This window comes from Cricetulus griseus, chromosome 2 (assembly GCF_003668045.3).
Source record: "Cricetulus griseus strain 17A/GY chromosome 2, alternate assembly CriGri-PICRH-1.0, whole genome shotgun sequence".
Classification (NCBI taxonomy): Eukaryota; Metazoa; Chordata; class Mammalia; order Rodentia; family Cricetidae; genus Cricetulus; species Cricetulus griseus.
The window spans coordinates 149,519,295-149,529,900 of record NC_048595.1 but is presented as its reverse complement, the minus strand read 5'-3'; the positions used below and the strand labels follow the sequence as shown (position 1 = coordinate 149,529,900).

The 10,606-nt window shown below is 42.0% G+C and overlaps 1 pseudogene; it reads left to right on the top strand.

Moving 5' to 3' along the window:
* Positions 1-2,418: 2,418 nt before the first annotated feature.
* LOC100764670 lies at positions 2,419-4,536 on the top strand (annotated as a pseudogene).
* Positions 4,537-10,606: the final 6,070 nt, after the last annotated feature.

Below are 10,606 nucleotides of genomic sequence, written 5' to 3'. Positions count from 1 at the left end.
TTTAGAACTCTTATCACATCATTGCATTTGAAAAGTATTGCTAATAGCTAACAGGAGGGGTTGGCAATGGGGAAATGACAGGTTAGTGTAAGGCTTAAACAAAATGAAGGGTGAAGAAAAGAAAGCTGTACAGAAACCCAGGATCCTCAAACCCAAATCAAAATTGTATTTCAGAGAATAGTAGAACACAGGTGATAAAAATGAGGGGGGTCCTCAAGGTTAAAAATAGGGATGGGGGAATAGGGAGAGGAGAGAGTAGGGGTGAGTTAGCCACCCTCCCATACATGAAAATAATAACTTATGGAAATTGAATAATTTTAAGCTAATTAATTTTTTTCAAAGGGGGAGTTTTGATACAAGTACTCTGTGTGGGAGGTCTTGCTGCTTCCTGAAGACATGGCTCCATGAAGAAATGGAACTCACAGTGCCAGGCACGAATAACTTTCTGTGAGTTATTTGTCAGGAAGTCTCTAGAGGTATCTCAAACAACACAGGATATTTCACTGTTCTTGGCTGCTCACCATAACTGGATGATAAGACCCTATTGCTGAAAACACCTCTTCCTCTGTACAGAGGAGATAGAGAAATTTTGAAGAGACTAGGAAACTTTCTTACCTCTAGGCAGTTTACATAGTGCCAAAAGATGCTGTGCAGACTGCTGGGGGAGAAAAGATACTAATGATCTTACCTAGAACTGAGTTCTTGATGCTGTAACAGTACTGGCTGACAATATATATATTATATATATATATATATATATATATATATATTCCACAGGAGGGATCTCGTGCCCAATAATACTTCTTTTACTTTAAAAAATTGCTTTTCATTTTACATACCAACACCAGTTCCCCCATCCCCCCTTCTATCACTGGCCCCTGCCTCCCCCTCTACCCACCCCACCTACTCCTCAGAGAGGGTAAGGCCTCTCTTGGGGAGTCCACAAAGGGTGGCATACCAAATTGAGGGAGGGCTAAGCCTCTCCCTCTTCTATCAAGGCTTGAGCAATGTATCCCACCATACAGAATGGGCTCCAAAAAACCAGTTCATGCCCCTAGTGCCACTGCCATGGCCACCCCCCAATAGATCAAGTCACATAACTGTCATCCACATTCAGTAGATCTAGTTCAGTCTCATGCAGGTTCCCCAGCTGTCAGTCCATAGTCCATGACCTCCTACTAGTTCAGGTCAGTTGTCCCTGTGGTTTTTCCTATCATAGTTTTGAAAAGGGGGATCCTAAGAGGGACACACATGGGAGGGTCCCAGGGAGGAAAAATAATGAAATCTCCTAGGTAAACTGGGAGGGGGGATAGAAGGGAGAGGATGGGAAGGGAACATGAGGGATCAAGAAGAGCTAGTTAAGGAAGGGCTGGAGGGGAAGACCAATGAAAGAGATATCTTGATAGAGGGAGCCATTGGGGGTTAGAGGGAAACCTGGTGCTAGAGGAATTCTCAGGAATCCACAAGGATGACCCTAGCTAAGTGTCCTAGCAATAGTGGAGAGGGTGTCTGAATGGGCCTTCCCTTTTGATAAGATTAGTGACTACCCTAATTGTCATCATAGAACCTACATCCTGTAACTGATGGAAGCAGATGCAGTGAGCCACAGCCAAGCACTGGGCTGAGCTCCTGGAGTTCAGTTGAACAGAGCTAGGAGGGATCATATGAACAAGGTGGGGGATCAAGACCAATAATATTTCCATTAGTTATTTTCTATTGCTGTGATAAAACACCAGGACCTAAGCAACTTAAAACGATAGCAGTTACCAACTCCAAAAGGATCAAGGGTCCTCACACAAGACAAGATACCCAGAATCTGATAGAAGAGAAAAAGTGGAATAGGCTTGAACTCATTGTCATAGGAAAGGACTTTCTAAATAGGATATCAATAGCACAGGCATTAAGACTAACAGTTAATAAATGGGACCTTATGAAAAGCTTCTGTATTGCAAAGGACACCATCTTTTGGGCAAAGCAGCAGATTACAGAATGAGAAAAGATATTTACAAATTATATATCTGCTAGAAGATTAGTATCTAAATTATATAAAAACTAAAATTAAAAGTATGAATATCAAAAACAGCAGCATCGATCTGGTGAAGACTGGCTTTCCTGCTGATCACCAGGAGTCATCTGTAGGTCAGACCAGCTTTGATGCTGCTCTGTATTCAAGGCTGGCCTTAGAAACCCCTGCTCCATCGCTCAAGTCTGCCTGTGCATGGATTGGCTGCAGTGTGGGAACGAGGTTGTCACACTTCAAGACAGGAATTGATTGGTGCGGGCATACCTCCGGGGCGTGGTAAGCATCTGCAAAATAGCTGTCTGCTTGGCTGCTGAGACCTGGTAGCTACCAGGTAGAGGTGCAAGTAAGGTGCAAGGCAAAGGCGCTGGACTCTGGACAAGAGAATACCCCAGAAAATGGCCACTTCATGGACAAGACTGTCCACTGTTAGTAAAATAGCCCTGGGCCTTGGAATTCCAGCAAGTGCAGCAATTGTCCACATCTTATACCGCCGATACAGGGAAAGCAGAGAAGAAGGATTGACATTTGTTGGAGAAGACGATATCGAGATAGAGATGGGAGTTCCCTAGGAGGCTGTGAAGCTGATCATTGGTCGACAAGGAGCCAATATTAAACAGCTGAGGAAACAGACAGGTGCTCGGATTCATGTGGACACAGAGGATGTAGGCGATGAGTGAGTGCTGCTTATCGGTGGCTTTCCTGTTGAGGTGTGCAGGGCGAAAGCAGCAATCCATCAGATCCTGAGAGAAAACACCCCGATGTTTGAGCAACTCTCAGTCACCCAGCGATCTGTGGACAGAATCATAGGGAGAGGTGGCAAGATGATTCGTTCTATCTGTAAGGCTTCTGGATCCAAAATTACATGCGATAAAGGATCAGAGGGGACACTACTACTGTCAAGACTTGTAAACATCTCGGGAACACAAAAGGAAGTGGCTGCAGCTAAGCAGCTAATACTGGAGAAAGTGTCAGAAGATGAAGAACTTGGAAAAAGAATTGCCCATTCTGCTGAAACCAGAGTTCCACGAAAGCAGCCAATCAGTGTCAGAAGAGAAGAAGTGATGGAGCCAGGTGGAGCTGGTGAAGAGCTTTATGGAAGAATACTGGTTCTAGCATGGGGCCAGCTGTACCCCTGGATGTTCCTCTCCACAAAGGTGCTGGTGATATGGTTTCTGCAGGACCAAAAGAAAGTTCCTGGGAGAGACCTAATGCTGACAGTCTTGAGAATTCTGGTTCCCAGAACAGTCCAGAGACATCCATGATTAAAGTTCCCAGTCCTGACTTCTGTTTCCATAAGGATGAGTACCTAGACATCCACATTTCAGCTTATGAACACCCTAACCACTTCTGGATCCAAATCATTGGCTCCCACAGCCTCCAATTGGACCAACTAATCATTGAGATGTCCCAGCACTATGAAAATAGTCTGTCTGAAGACTTGACTGTGCATGTAGGAGACATTGTAGCAGCACCTTATTCTGCAGATGGTTCCTGGTGTTGAGCCCAGGTTCTCAGTACCCTGGAAAATGGGAACTTGGACCTCTATGATGGGGGAAGTACTTCTGTGTATGTTTATCTTATTGATTGTTTAATAAAGTTCTGTTTGGCCAATGAAACAGCAAGTTAGACAAGACTAGGAGTCAAAGAGGATTCTGGGAAATGTAGTAGAGAATTGGTGATCCAGGCCAGAAGTGACATAGCAAGGAGACTCATATTTGAGCAAGGAGAAATAGGAAGTGTCCCTTTTTTCCTTCCCCTCCTCCACCAGTGGGATGTGAGCCACCGGCAAGGAGGGATGCCAATAAAGCATCCAATAAGATAAGTCTTATAAAATATATAGATTTATGATAATTAAGACTGAGCTAACAGATGAGAATACTAGTCATTGGCCAAACAGCTTTGAACCTAATACAAGTCTCTCTGTGTATTAATTTGGGCCTAACTCCGGTGGGTGGCTGGTGTAAAGTGCACATGTGGCGGTGGGGCTCAGTGGCTTTTGATGGAAAGATTTATCGTAACAACTCTATTTTGTGGACTTTGGGGATAATGGAGATTGCCCACTAAAGGATCTCAGGGCTCTCAGGAGTGACTTCCTGAGCCTTCTCTTTCAAGCAATAGAATGCTGTCTGGCACAAATCGCCCCCTCAGGTGAACAGTGGGAAGAGGAAACTCTAGATGAGTTTGAGAGACTCACTTACTTTGCTGACTCGAAGCCATTGGTGGCCAAGATCTCTAGCTATGTCCAGACTGGAATCTCTACTTGGTCAAAAATCCATTCATATGATACCAGCAATGGGAAGAAACTTGATATTGGGCTAGAATGAGTATGCAAAGGATATGCAGTAGAACTTGCTGGAGATGTGGAGGAATATGGAATTGTCCCAGATGTGTTGAAGGACATGGCCACTGAAACAGATGCTACTCAGGCCAGCATACTCAATGAGACCAAAAAGAGCCCTGAAGAGACACCACATAACCTATCCTGCCTCATCTTATCAGAAGAAACTATTTAGTGTTTTCTTATGTAGCCCAGGCTGTCCCCCAGGTGCTGGCAGTATATTTCCTGCTTCCTGAGTGCTCAGACTGCAGGTGTGTGTTAAAGGCCTGTGTTACTGTTAAGTTTTCAGAACTAACTTCTCATCAGTTATCATTTTCATTAAATAAAATGATTTTGAATAAGCAATAAAGGTATGAACATGAAGAAAACAAATAACTCAATTTTTAAAATGAGGTACAGAACTAAGCAGAAAGTTTTCAAAAGATGAAATACAATGGTTTAGAAACACTTAAAGAAATGCTCAACTTCTATCTTAGTTAGGGTTTCTATTGCTGTGAAGAGACACCATGACCACAGCAACTCTTACAAAGGAAAACATTTAATTGGGGCTTATTTATAAGTTCAGAGGTTTAGTCCCTTATTATCATGATGGGAAACTTGGTGGCATGCAGGCAGACATGGTGCTGGAGAGGTAGCTGGGAGTTCTACATCTAGATTGGCAGGCAAAAGGAAGAGTGACACTGGGTCTGGGTTGAGCTTCTAAAACCTCAAAGCCTTCCTCCCTCAGTTAGACGCTTCCTCCAACAAAGCCACACCCACTCTTACAAGGCCACACCTACTCCAATAAGGCCACCTCTCCAATAATGTCACTCCCTATGAGTATATGAGTATATTAAAACCACCACATTCCACTCACTGACTGCCATAGACTTGTAACCCTATCATATTGCAAAATGCATTTAGCCCAACTTCAAAAGTCCCCCCTAATCTATAACTGTCTCAAACCTGTTTAAAAGTTCAAAGTCCAAAGTCTTCTAAGACTCATGGGAATATCTTAATATCCCCTATAAAATCAAAATAAAAATGCAGATTACTTACTTCCAATATATGATCGCACAGGCTATTCATTTTCATTCCAAAAGGTAGGGAAGGGAATATAATGAGGAAATACTGAAGCAAAGCAAGACTAAAAACCACCTGGGCAAACTCCAAGCTCTGCATATCCATGTCTGATGTCAAAGCATTCCAGATCTCTAACTACTTTCAGCTTTGTTGACTACAAGACACTTGTTTCTCTTGTGCTGGTTCCACACTCAGTTATAAGTTTTCTGTAGCAGGTATTCCATGTCTTTGGCAATACCAACATCCTAGGGTTGCCAAGGCAGTCCAGGCTTCACCTTCACAGCTTTACACAATGACCTCTCTAGTCTTCACGAAAAGACACCCCTGCCACATACCTGGCCTCAGCAACTTTCCTTAGTAAGGAAGGAGATTCTATAATACCTTTCTTGTATCCTTGACTCTAAAGCCAGAACCATGACCAAAGATGTCAAGGTATTCTACTTTCTGGGGTTGTAACATGGTCCCCTCATTCATAGACATTTTCACCAGCTTTCTGTTTTTGATGATTTCCTTGACTGCCTAAGGTTTGCTGTCTTGGAACTCACCAGGCTGACTTTGAACTCTGAAATTCACCTGACTCTTTCTCCCCAGCACTGGGATTAAAGGTGCATGTCATCACACCTGGTCCTAGATTTTTCTTTCTTTCCACAAGTTGGAAGTTTATCTGGATGGGATCTTGTCCTGGGGTCATTATTCCCTTTATCATCAGGCTTTTCTTTAATCTATTTATTCCTTGAGCAAAGGACTTAGCTTCTTTACACTCCATGGTAGCCCCTTTCTCCTCAAGTTATACAATTTGTACTTTTCCTTGCTTGGCTTGCTCCTTTTCTTTATAGACCTACATAAGTGAGATCGGGTGGTCACTAATAATTAAGCAACACAGTCAACACTAGGCTGTCTGGAAATCTCTTGTGTTAATACTGTCAATCCAAATATCTTCACTCTAGCTTCACGCAGACTTTTTGAAAAAGGGCAGAAAGCAGCCACAGTCTCTGCCGAAATATCACACAACCAGTTTCTAGGCCACATACTAATATTCTTCTCCTGAGAAACCACTAGAGCCAGTTCCCTGAGTTGCTCTGTAGACGTGGGATTCCCAATCCAAACATCAATCCAGCATTTCTCTAGGTGCTTTAAGTGCTTTTCTGAATTAAATGAAAGCATCCAATATCTAATCAGTATTTCAACAGCGGTTACACAAAGAGTCTCACGGGTCTGCCATTATCCATGTTCACCTTCTTTGTTGAATTGCTATTGAATCATGCATCATGACATTAAACTCACAGCTGTAAGGTTTCTGGACTGTATGAAAAAAAAAAAAACAGTCTAGACAGGGTTTCATTAACTACAGAAGAAATAAAGTCAGCCTGTAATCTGAAGTTTTCCCTTAGTTTAAAGGTGTCAGTGGGGACATTTTTCAGAACTGCTTGGGAAGTATCCCGCATAATATAGCTGGGATTCAGGGTGACTTCTCTGGCTTTTCCTACAGTCTGTGCATTCTGGCATACCCTATAAATCAAAAGCATGTGTCTTATCTTAGAGATTTCGTTGTTGTTATTATTTCTTCCCAAAAGCTCCTGAGAAGAAATAAGTAAGTACCCAATTTGGGCACCAAATGGAGAAAATCATTCCACTAGAGTTGAGAGGTGACCTCAAATAGAGTTTGCAATTATCCATCCCATGCTTACATTTTTCCAATTGCACACCCTACAGCTAAGATGGCTAATTTTCACTGCTAACTTGACTGGATCTCTAACCATCTGGGGACAAACCTTTGGTTATGTTTTGAACGTGTTTCTAGAGAATTTTAGGATGATTTACTCTGACTGCTGGTTGCTCCATCACACGGACTCAGGTCCTGGACTGAATGAAAGTGATGAAGGAGTGGAGAGCAGCACTGTCGCCCCTCTACTTCCTGACTCTGGATGCCATGGGATGAGCCACCTTACTCCTGCCATCGCTCCTTTCTTGCTGGGATGGGCTATATTTCCTCAGAATGTGAGCCCAAATAAACCCTTTCTTCCTTCGCTAGGTTGCTCCCCAGTCTCCCCTTGAATGGATGCTGCCTGTGGTTGAACACTTGGCCATTCTTTCCCTTCATACATTTTCCTACAGGTTTCATGGCATTGTTCTCTCCCAGTTCTCACCCTGCCTCTTCTCCCTTGCTACTGTTACTGCTGCATGACTTCATAAGCCTTCTGGGAAGTCTTGCTGCACCTCTTCCACTTTCCATTCTTTTCGCTCATATCTGTTTCTTTGTTGGCCTAGCTTCTAGGCTCATGTCTAAGCAGCCTTCCAGTCTGAGCTCAGATATTGCTCCTATGTGAGAATTTCCCCTAATTTTCTTTGTGGTGATATCTTGCTTATGCAAGACAGACCTCCAGACCTCTATCATTATCTAGTGGCAAGCTCCATTCTCTGATGCTCAGACAAGCTTTATTTGTAAAAGCAAGATACCACCACATATTTTTATTTGTTTTTCATGACAGGGTTTCTCTGCATTGCTTTCGAGCCTGTTCTGGAACTCACTCTGTAGACCAGACCGGCCTCAAAATCACAGAGTTCTGCCTGCCTTTGTCTACTGAGAGCTGAGATTAAATTTGTGTGCCACCAATGCCCAGCTGAGAATTTCCTTAATTTTCTGATGTGAGCCAGCCCCTCTCTTCTGCATTTTCACAGGGCTCTGTACTTTTTCACAAAGCCATTCTCAGAGTGAGTGATGATGAGTTTGTGTGTCTGTCCCCTGCACTAGTTGACAGTGTAGGCACTTGTCCATCTCTGTTCCTTTTTGCATCTTTACCAGTTAGCACCATAGGTGGTACATTGTAGGAAGTCACAGAACATTTATCAGGAGTGAGAATCACAGCTTCTCCCTGAAACTCAATAAGTACCTGCATTAGTGTTGCTCAAAGCAAGATACAACATAGATGTCTGGGGCAGATTAATTTAGGCTATTTACCATGATCCTTACCTCAGACTTCCAGAATCCAAATCTATGAAAATGGGACTGAGAAATCTGATTTCTTGAAACGAGTTCCCAGTGATAGGACTACCAACCATTCACCCACGTAGATGCATACTGGCCATTTTAAACATAACTCTTCCATCTCCTCTCATGTGATTGGTTGTCAGTCCTAAGTAACTCTACTTCCTGTGGATCCTTACCTCTGCTTTTTCTCTTTATCACTGACTCACTGAAGTGCACTTCTCTGATATTTGGTTTCCTTTCTTCAATTTTTGAGGCCCTTCTGCAGGACTCAACATGGCCTGAGAGTGAGTTTTCCAGAATTTAGAATTATATCATTCATTTGTATAAAATCTAATAATTCCCTAAACCATAATTGTTCAATAAGTGAATGCCAGAACCATACAAGGTTGGTGAGGTCTACTGAAATCTACTCTACTCGGACTTCAAGTAAGATAGAAGTTAGAAGTAGGTCATCTGTTTTAGTAAATGGAAAGTTATGGATTATGTAATGCTGGGTAGCACACATAGGCTGTGCTGTCCACTGGCTTTAGCCTGGGATGGAGCTGTGATGGTGTGTCACATTGATAACATGTTCATCTTTCTTGATTTACTTACTGTCTCATTTCTCTTTCCACCAACTGTGTGCACACCAGCCTTTTCTCTCTACCCCTTTCATTTGCCCCCTTCTGTCCACCCTTTAGCATGGATATGGTCCAGAATTCAGTTCCTAATCATCTCTTATTTCTCTTCTATTTGTCCTCTTGATTCCCACCCACTGTCTAGGCTAAACATATCAAAATTCTGACAATTCTTGTATTATCACATTTATATTTCTAGATCAGAAATTCCCCCTATGATTCAAAATCTTAAATCTACTATCTTACTCAATATCACCATTTGGATGTCTAATAGTCACAATAAAATAAATTAGCTAAAACAGAAGTCATGACTCTAACCTAACATGGTCCTTTAAACCTACACCTTATAAAGAAGGTTTTACTTAAATTGACGGCAATGGTATTCTTCTAGTTGCTCAGATTTAAAAATTATTATTGACTCCTTTTATCTGAGCATATTGAAACTGTCATAAAATTCTTTTAGTATTGCCCTACAACATAGGTCCAGAATCCAACTTTTTCTGACCTTCTGAGCATCAATTTATTATGTTTCCCTAGTCTCTTCCCTAGATGACCATATATGCCTTCTCACTATTGTAGAACCTCATATCTGCCAGGCCCCTCTTTAGTGTCCTCTATACAGTGGTTAATGAGGTCCTCTACATACTCAAGTTTGTGTCATTTCTCTGCATAGTATTTACATCATGGTAAAAATCTAGGATTCTCTTATAATGAACTTTAATAAAGGCCAATGCAACTGAGTTCTTAGTCACCATTCTGACTTTATTTATAACTACTTCTTCTCTTGCCGGTATGGGAAGTAGAATAAAGCACTCAAAAGATACACATGTCCAAAGTCCTGGAATCTGAGAATGTTACCTTACTCAGTAAGGTGGAAGAAGCTAAAGATTTTGAGATGGAAAAATGAACTTGGAATACCCTGGTGGCTATCTTAATAAATTTGGTCCAGGATGGCAGAATAGCATAAGCTGGTTGACTTAACATAACTAAATTCTCATAGTTATGTACACTGGAAAGTCTGAGATTGAGGTGCTGACAACATTGATATCTAATGAGAACATTCTTATTTGTATATGATCACTTTCTCCTTGTATCTTGACAGGCCAAATGATGAAAAAGTGTTTTTCATATGTCGTCGTCGTAGAAGGGTACATATCCTATTCACAAGGAGTCCATCCTAATGACCTATCCCAAAGGCCCATTTCTTAATGCTGTTATGCTGGGGATTCAGGCTTTAACATATGAGTTTGGGGAGAATGGAAATATTCGGTGTATAGACATGGGTCTGAGGTCATCCCAAAGCTTTACATAGGAGGGGAGAAATGAGATCAAACTGATTACTGGAGATGGAATAGTGGAACCAAGAGGTTGCAGCTTTACCTGGCAGTGGTTCTAACTTGGCAAACCACAGTCTTACAACTGAGGTAACATGGCATGGATAATATCTACTTCAGGGCCATTGTAAAATTCAAGTGAGAAAAGCCTTATAGATATGCCTTTTGGGCCAACACAAATTTTTCTGTTGTCACTTTACAGATTTTATTTGGCCTACTTTAAACCCATCTTTTCCCCCTTGA